Consider the following 9,442-nt stretch of genomic DNA (forward strand, 5'->3'; position numbering starts at 1 on the left):
AACCTTGTTCATTACTAGTAGAGAAGAGTAGCCTACATATACTTAAAACTTTCCTTGTCTATATGATTTTCTTTTGTTAAGAAGATTTGAGTGATAGCAAGAGATGTTTACATATAACAAAAACTAATAAATGTAAATTTTATCATTTATAACTCATGTATTTTTGTAGTAGTATTGATGATAAAATAGGAGGCTATATATCTTTCTTGAGAGGAAGGGGAAATTGTCTTACAATTAGTAATCATAAAAATTTATTATATAGATATTACAATATAGATATTGTTACTTTTAGTATAATTAATTATCATCAATTTAATTTGACTAAAAATGAACATTCTGAAATTCATTTCTAAGTTTATAATTCTAAGAGATTTTCTAAAATAATTTTCTGGTTTATATCCTCATAAAATTACTCTGATCTTCAATCCTTTGGTGGCATTTTAGCCGCATTGATTCTTTTTTTTTTTTAAGATTTTATTTCTTTATTTATCTTTAGAGGAGAAGGAGAGGGAGAGAAACATCAATGTATGGTTGCCTTTCGTGCATTCCCTGCTGGGAGTTGGCCTGCAGGGAACCTGCCTGCAACCCAGGCATGTGCCCTGACTGGGAATCGAACCACGATCATCTGGTTCGCAGGCCCGTGCTCAATCCACTGAGCTACACCAGCCAGGGCCGCATTGCTTCTCTATTACTATATCCATGTCTACACCATTGTATTTTTTTGTTTTACTTCCACATGAAATTTTGCTATCTCTATCAAAAACAATTGGTAAATTAAAAATAATGTTTTGTCTTTTTTATTTTTCCAAACTTTAAAAAACAACTTATATATGTGCATTGTCTTGGGGATTATAAAATATGGGCTCAATAAATTATATCTGTCTGATTGATTTCCCTCCAGAAATCAGTCAAATGTAATTACTTCAGCAATGTGCCAGGCACTGTTAGGTTATTAGGAGTGTTGCTATCAGCAAACCATCCAGGAGCTACTAGTACTATATTTTGAAATGTTTTTGTATTAGTTTTTCACTGTTGCTATAACAAATAACCACCAACTCAGAGATTAAAGTGACATAAATTTATTGTCTGAGATTTCTGGATGTTGACGTATGAAACATTTCAACGGGCTAAAGTCAAGGTAGTGGGAGGAATGTTTCTTTGGGAGGCTTTTGGGGAGAATCTATTTCTTTGAATTTTAAAAAATAGAGTTAGAATGAAACTTTATTTCACATTTATAGAAACCATGAAAAAAATTACATATTTCCACATTACAAACCATTTCAATGAAATATTTTGCCATTAATTATCTCGCAGATTTCTAGAACTAAAACAGCAGTTTACATTGATCAAGGTAAAGCAAAATAATAATAAATGGTTGTTTAAAAATTTTAAATCCATATATAAACTTATTGCTTCATTATCAATATTCTGTACCATTCATTGCTAAGTTATTCCCATTATCAATTAGCACTCATTTTTAAAGACACATTCCTAACAGGAAAAAAATTAACAACAGTACAGAAATATCAAGAACACATTTACACTGAACTGTGGTAACTATACCATATATATTGAGTTCTGACTAAACTTTAAAGCTCATATATTTGTTTTTAAATAGTTTTTTAACCAATAACCTAAAATTGTGACTATTTAAAATCAAGTAATTGCTACTTTTACTTTGTACAAAAACTAATTTTTAAAAACTCATCTGGCAAACTTGAAAATTTCCAATGAGTACATTGGCAGATAAAGGTAAAACAATTTTTTCTAATGGATTGTTCATTTCCTATAGTAGTTGATTTCAAATTTAAGTGCAAAAAAGTAAACTAAAACTCAACGCTGCAAGGAGAATCATCGTAGAGCAAAAATCTTCGCAATTAAAATGTTTAAGATCAGTACCACTTTACACCGGTGAGAATGGCTATCATAAACAAAGCAATAAACAACAAATGTTGGAGAGGGTGTGGGGAAAAGGGAACTCTGGTCCACTGTTGGTGGGATTGCAGACTGGTACAACCATTATGGAACACGGTATGGAATTTTCTCAGAAAACTAAAATTGGACTTGCCTTTTGACCCAGCAATTCCATTGCTAGGATTGTATCCTAAGAGCACTAAAACACCAATCCCAAAGAACCTATGCACCCCAATATTCATAGCAGCACAATTTACAATAGCCAAGAGTTGGAAGCAACCTAGGTGCCCATCAGTAAGTGATTGGATCAAAAAACTATGGTACATATACACAATGGAATTTTATGCTGCAGAAAGAAAGAAGGAGCTCCTACCTTTTGCAACATCATGGATGGAACTGGAAAGCATTATGCTGAGTGAAATAAGCCAGGTGTTGAAGGACAAATACCATATGATCTCACCTTTAACAGGAAGCTAAACAACAAAACAAACAAGCAAGCAAAATATAACCAAAGACCCTGAAATACAGAACAGGCTGACAGTGACCAGAGGGGAGAGGGGAGGGAATTTCAGGGGAAATAGGGGAGGGATTTAGAGGAACGTATATAAAGGATACATGGACAACAACTGAGAAGGGTGGAAATGGGAGGGAGGGGGGAGGATGGGGGGTGGGATGGGATGGGAGTAATAGACAGAAAACTGTACTTGAAAAATAATTAAATAAAAAAATTGGAAAAAAAATAAAATGTTTAAGATCAGTATTTACTATCCTAGAACATAATAGAATATGATCTAATTTTCTTCCAGTTAATACAGAAAAATATAACTGCAGAATTATTTTTTACCTGGGCTGATGATTCTTGTAACTATCTAAGTGTAACTCTGGGTTAAGGTATAGTTTAGGAAGTAAGTATTGTTGGAAGCTTGAAGTGATCTTTGGTTTCTATATAAATATAAAAACATTTTAAATGCCATAATATCTGTGATTCCAAATGTCAAATTATAGTATGAATTGATACTATGTCTGTGCAGACATCTATAGAAACATAGACATCTATGCAGACATAGACATCTAGCAACAGATGTCTATGGCAAGGAGAAAATATTTGGTCTAATATGAGGATAAAAAGAAAGAGGAACACATTTCCAGAAAGGAAAAAGAATATTAAAAATTTTAACAGAGAAAGAAAAACATGGTCCCCCAAATAAAAAAGCAATTAATTGAAGAGATCAATATTACTTTTTATTGACACTTGAAACAGTATCCCTATTTTAGGAAGAATGTAGTAACACTTTCTTTTTATCATTTTTATGTGTTATAACCAGTAAGTATATATGAAAATATTTATAAAAATACAAATTCTGTATGGTGATCAATTAGTTTTAGAATAAGTCCACAAAGCTGCAATATTCATAAATCATTTATATCTTAGTTACTCATTTATTCCTGAACAAGTTTTCATTAAGCATACTAATAATTTTCACATGATACAATACAAATTCTGGTTGCAGTGTTTTATTATTTTGCTGAAATAGATTTGGGAAAAAGAAGCTAGCTACTTCATCTGTTTTTAACACTAGTATATGTGGGTGATATTATATAGACAACTACATGTATAGGAATTTAAAATATAAATTTCCCACAGATATTGCTTAGTCTGTCAATGGTGTGTATTTGCAAAATACTTTAACACTGAAATTATCACAGATTTCAAGACTGGGCCCTGGAAAAGGTTCATACTACACTATGGTAATGCTGGTAAAAGGTTCATACTACACTATGGTAATGCCTTCTACACAAGGCCTCTCAGTGATGTCAGTCAGCTGAAGGTAGGAGTTTACCAATGAATTGCACGATACCCTTCATTTCCTGTTAACTTGAACTGTGCATCATGTTTTCACAGGTTTGAAAGGTTGCAATGACCAGATTTACCAATGTTTTACTTTACCTTTTTGACGGAAAGAGAACCAAACAGGGAAGCTAGAGGGTAGAAATCATCATGGCACTAAAGAACAGAAATATCTCCATTTAGGCCACTGATAGGACCCTGGGAAATGCTGCACAGGAAGCCAGCAGCTGATTGCAGTGACACAGCCCCGTTTTTGCAGTGTTAGGAGTAGTGTGTAAAAAATAAAGCTCCTCTCTGAGAAAATCCTCCCCCAAATAATTCTGTTTGAAGTAATGGCATTCTTCACCTCTTTATTAAAGCTTTTATATTTTCTGCTGCCTGTTTAATTCCAGATTCATCTTCCTTTGAATCCGGTGGAAGCCCAATAATATCAAACCAAGAGGACATAGCCAGCTCTATTTATTTATTTATGTATTTATTTATTTCATTTATACTGTTGTTCAAGTACAGTTGTCTCCATTTTTACCCCACCGTGCCCCCCATCACACCCGTCCCCACCTCCCACCCTTGAACCTACACCCTTTTGCTTTGTCCATGAGACCTTTATATATGTTCCTCCCCACTCCCTTCTGGTTACTGTCAGTTTGTTCTCTATTTCAGTGTCTCTGGTTGTATTTTGCTTGCTTCTTTTTTTGTTGATTAGGTCCCACTTATAGGTGAGACCATATGGTATTTCTCTTTCACCACTTGACTTATTTCACCTAGCATGATGATTTCCAGTCTTATCCTTTGCAACAGCATGGATGGAACTGGAAAGCCAAGTTCATTTTTAATGTTACATGTACAACTGGTGCATGTGGGGAGATATATTTGATATGTGAACTTCTGATACCTGCAAAGGCTTCTGCGTCTCCCAATCGTTGATGAAAGACCTCTGCAGCTGCAGGCTTCCTGGAGACAGCACCAGGTTGGGACCAAGAGCACATGTCAGAAGCAGAGAAACTACTTCCTTGGTTTCTCCAGCCTTCACAGACAGCCCAATTCCTTGAGTCAGAGCACCCTCCCACTTTCAAAGCAAGGGCCCAGCGGCCAGTGAAGTCTTTCTCATGCTTCATTGCTCTGATACTTAGTCTCCTGCTTTCCTCTTTCACCTATCCAGGATTATCTTTGCATTTTAAGGTCATTTTATTAGTAACCTTAATTCCAACTGCAACTATAATTCCCACTTGCCATGTAACATAAACATACTCATAGGTTCCAAAGTTCAAATGTACACTTCTTTGGAGGGGTCATTATTTTGCCTATCATAGTGCAGCATTAGCATAGGTACCATGCGTAGTTTTAGTTCTCCAAAACAAAGAATCAAAGTATCATCTGTAAAATTTAAGTCTAAAATACCCTTTTAAAATTATTCATTACATACAAGTGCTGCAAAACTTTGTTTGGGGTTGATTTATTTAGATGTTTATTCTTAGTTCTCTAGTTGATTTTGCCTAAATTAAAATAACATAGATTTAAGCTCCCAACCAAACATGAGTTTTACTTTTAGACTTGTATTAATTTTAGAAACAATGGGCACTGACGGGTACTTGTGAATTTTAATTAAGTAGATTCTAAAATAAAGTGAATAAAATTTCAAAACTGAATGACTCAGCTTCTGTGTAAGACAATAAAATTGACAGCATGGTTGGACACTGCTATGTATTCTTTATTTCTTTATGGCCTTATTTATTTAACTTTTCTGGGTCAAAAAAGTAATAAGTATTTGATATCAGTGTATGAATGTTTAACTTAAGTGTTTATTACTCTTAACTCTCAGCATCTCCTGACCTTCCTGCTTGAAGTGATCTGATTAGGTCAGCAGATACAATGGGCATTGTTTCATGTATAAACAAAAGCCTTTTTTAAAAAAAGCTAGATTTAAAATTCACTGATGTGGTGGAGACAAAATTTAGATTGAATATCATGGCATAATTAGTATTATATTCAGGCTGTGATCATTTGCACCGATACTGAGGTTAGATTGCAGGATGAGTTAGTTTCTCAGAGGTTCAGGAATCCCATCCTGTTGTTTATCTTTAAGACCTCAGGGTTAATTTTGGCTAACTCATTGGTTGGGAGAATGTTTGGTTTTTTATTTATTTATCTTTAGAGGGGAAGGGACGGGTAGAGAGAGAGAGAAATATAAATGTATGGTTGCCTCTTGTGGGTCCCCTGCCGGGAACTGGCCTGCAACCCAGGCATGTGTCCTGACTGGGAATCGAACTGTGATCCTCTGGTTCATAGGTCTGCGCTCAATCCATTGAGCTACACCAGCCAGGCTGGGAGAATGTTTTTGATGGGGCCTAAATGCTTAAAGGAGTAGGTCCATGAATTTAATTGGTCAATGAGTCTTTATTTTATATGTTGGGCATAAATATAGAACAAGAGTAACTCTAATAAAAATCATTTTAATTATTAAGCACATAAGGAAACTTTGGAGCACCAGGAGTTTGCATCCTCCCCAAGGCTGTAATTTGTGCGGTTTTTGATATGATACTAAACTGAAGTTTGTATTTCCCAGTTCATTTATATTATGACATTTTAGTCAGCCTCTTTGAAGTCAAACTGCCTGACTAGCCACTGGATCCCAGTCACCTTTCACTATGTAAGTCTTGTGTACTCAAATATCTTTTTATTGAGAAATAACTTCATATCTCTGTTTGGAAGGAATAGGTTTGTTCATTAGATTAAACCTTCCATTTTATATTTGAACCAGCCTAAATTTGCAAACAGGTAAAAATATGCAATATTTTTATGTTGCATATTAATTACATGAATGGGTTTTATTATCAGTTATCTTTCATTTTGTTTTGCTTAGAATTTGGTTTCTTAGCTTGCCGAGGACTTGGAGAGACAATTAAAAACTAAACTTAGATTTGAATATCAACTCTACTTTTTAAAGATCTTTGTCATGTTCTTGGATATAAATACAAAATAATAAAACTTAAATTATAAGATTAAAAGAGATAACATGTTTAACATATCTTTTTTTTTAGATTAGATTTTTAAGTACATTTCTTTTTTTTTCAATTTTTTTATTTAATTATTTTTCAAGTACAGTTTTCTGTCTATTACTCCCATGCCATCCCACCCCCATCCTCCCCCCTCCCTCCCATTTTCACCCTTCTCAGTTGTTGTCCATGTATCCTTTATATAGGTTCCTCTAAATCCCTCCCTTATTTCCCCTGAAATTCCCTCCCCTCTCCCCTCTGGTCACTGTCAGCCTGTTCTCTATTTCAGTGTCTTTGGTTATATTTTGCTTGCTTGTTTGCTTTGTTGTTTAGCTTCCTGTTAGAGGTGAGATCATATGGTATTTGTCCTTCAACACCTGGCTTATTTCACTCAGCATAATGCTTTCCAGTTCCATCCATGTTGTTGCAAAAGGTAGGAGCTCCTTCTTTCTTTCTGCAGCATAAAATTCCATTGTGTATATGTACCATAGTTTTTTGATCCATTCATTTACTGACGGGCACCTAGGTTGCTTCCAACTCTTGGCTATTGTAAATTGTGCTGCTATGAACATTGGGGTGCATAGGTTCTTTGGGATTGGTGTTTTAGGGTTCTTAGGATACAATCCCAGCAGTGGAATTGCTGGGTCAAAAGGCAAGTCCAATTTTAGTTTTCTGAGAAAATTCCATACTGTTTTCCATAATGGTTGTACCAGTCTGCAATCCCACCAACAGTGGACCAGAGTTCCCTTTTCCCCACACCCTCTCCAACATTTGTTGTTTATTGCTTTGTGTATGATAGCCATTCTCACCGGTGTAAAGTGGTATTTTTAATAACAGTTACTCAAGAACCTTTCTACTATTGTTTGTTTTGAATTTTCCTTCTGTCTTCTTTTTAGTTACTAGGGTGGTAAGTTCAAGGTACTTTTTCAGGTTTTGGTGTGTTGCTTTTTGCTCAGACCTTATGGTTGCATAGGTTGAACATGTGGCTGTTGATATTTATGTGCTGAAATAAAGGGTACAAATGATTACAGGTTTGAGTACATAGTATTCCAAAGGAGGGAGGAAAGTTACAGGACCCAAAACTTGAAGGCCAATCAAATGAGTCTTCAGGATGACAACTCTAGGATATATCCATTAAACCAAGAGAAATACATAAAATCATTTCTAAGTCATGTTAATGGCTTGTTTAGTAGCATTGGTTTCCTTAGTGGTTAAAATTTCCATGTAGTCATGGACTTTTCTCTGGAGAATTAAAATGTGCTTCTCATTATTTTCTGTGCTTCTCAAAAAGCACTTGTGTTCCTTAAATATAATACTGTTAGGTGAGAAGTCTTTTACTAACATAGGCTCAGCGAGTAACAACAAAAATGGTATAAGAAGTGTATTTCCTCATTTTATTGCACCTGTGTTAGCATAACTTCAGTTTCAGTCGCTTTTTAAGGAAGAAAATTTTGGAAGAAATCCTATGCACGCTAAGGAATATAAATAAAGAATTATTCAAATTTAAGATAGAGGTCCTCTAGCCTTAGTTGAAAACTCACAAGCACACATTATTTATCACTATTTGTTATGAAGTTTAAACTTCTTAAGTTCAGGGGGCATTTTTATCATTGTTTATTTCCAAGTGCTTTAAGTTATTATTTATACTCTGAAAAATAATAATATAGTTTTAAATTGTTATGGTATCCTTCTAAACAAATTAGCATTTGAAAATATAAGATCTACGAAGAGTGGACCAGATGATCGCGGTTCAATTCCCAGTCAGGGCACATGCCTGGGTTGCAGGCTGGTCCCTTGCAGGCCAACTCCCTGCAGGGGATGCACAAAAGGCAACCATACATTGATGTTCCTCTCCCTCTCTCCTTCCCCTCTAAAGATAAATAAAAAATAAAATCTTTAAAAAAAAAAGACCTACGAAGAAATCCATGTGAAGCCCTACAAGACTGATGAGTATGATATATGATGAATATGATGATGATGACTGTGATCCTGATCATGACTAGGAAGAAGATAATGATAATACAGGTTATAAAACTTGAGGTGAAACAGAATTAAACAGAGTAGTAAAGAGTTGTGATGCCTCTTGTTAAGAGGTTAGAATACAAGGTAGACTTATGAAGGTACAGATAATAAAAATAGATTAATTTATTAATAAACAAAGGAATTTATCTGTAACTAGTGTTTGGTCCTGTGGGAGACCATCAGATGAAAAATTGTCATGGTTATCTTATGTATATTAGTTTATGTATATTATGTATATTAGTTATATACATAATATGTATTATGTATGTATATTAGTTAAAAATAAAATATTAAGCAGACATAACAACAAAGCACTTTGCTTGATAAGGTGTAGAGAAAAAAAGAGTTAGCTTCTGCTTGAGAAGAAGAATTTGGAATTCTAAAATAAGGTATTAAACCAGAAGATTTTACGGAAGAATAGGTACAATTTTTAACCACTAACTCAATGTAAGGATAATAAAGAAAAAGAAATCAGGTTGATTAAAAGTTTTTAACCTTGAAAGACGAGGTAGGCCATGGGCTCCATAAATAGAAATTAAAAAATCAAATAGAAATTAAAAAATCAAAATCAATTTTAGTAGAAAGCAAATAGCTATAATGCAGTTTTGATTTGTGGGAATTTGAGGGAAAGAGCAAAGGCTTCTTTCCATTGGGGAAGGTAGAT

The 9,442-nt window shown here is 34.4% G+C and overlaps 1 pseudogene; it reads right to left on the bottom strand.

Annotated features, from left to right (window-relative positions):
• Window positions 1–3,786: 3,786 nt before the first annotated feature.
• LOC118981592 (acyl-protein thioesterase 1-like) lies at window positions 3,787–4,878 on the bottom strand (annotated as a pseudogene).
• Between the last annotated feature and the right edge of the window lie 4,564 nt (window positions 4,879–9,442).

The sequence above is a fragment of the Sturnira hondurensis genome, unplaced genomic scaffold, assembly GCF_014824575.4.
Source record: "Sturnira hondurensis isolate 20B ecotype Veracruz unplaced genomic scaffold, ASM1482457v3 Scaffold0001989, whole genome shotgun sequence".
NCBI lineage: Eukaryota > Metazoa > Chordata > Mammalia > Chiroptera > Phyllostomidae > Sturnira > Sturnira hondurensis.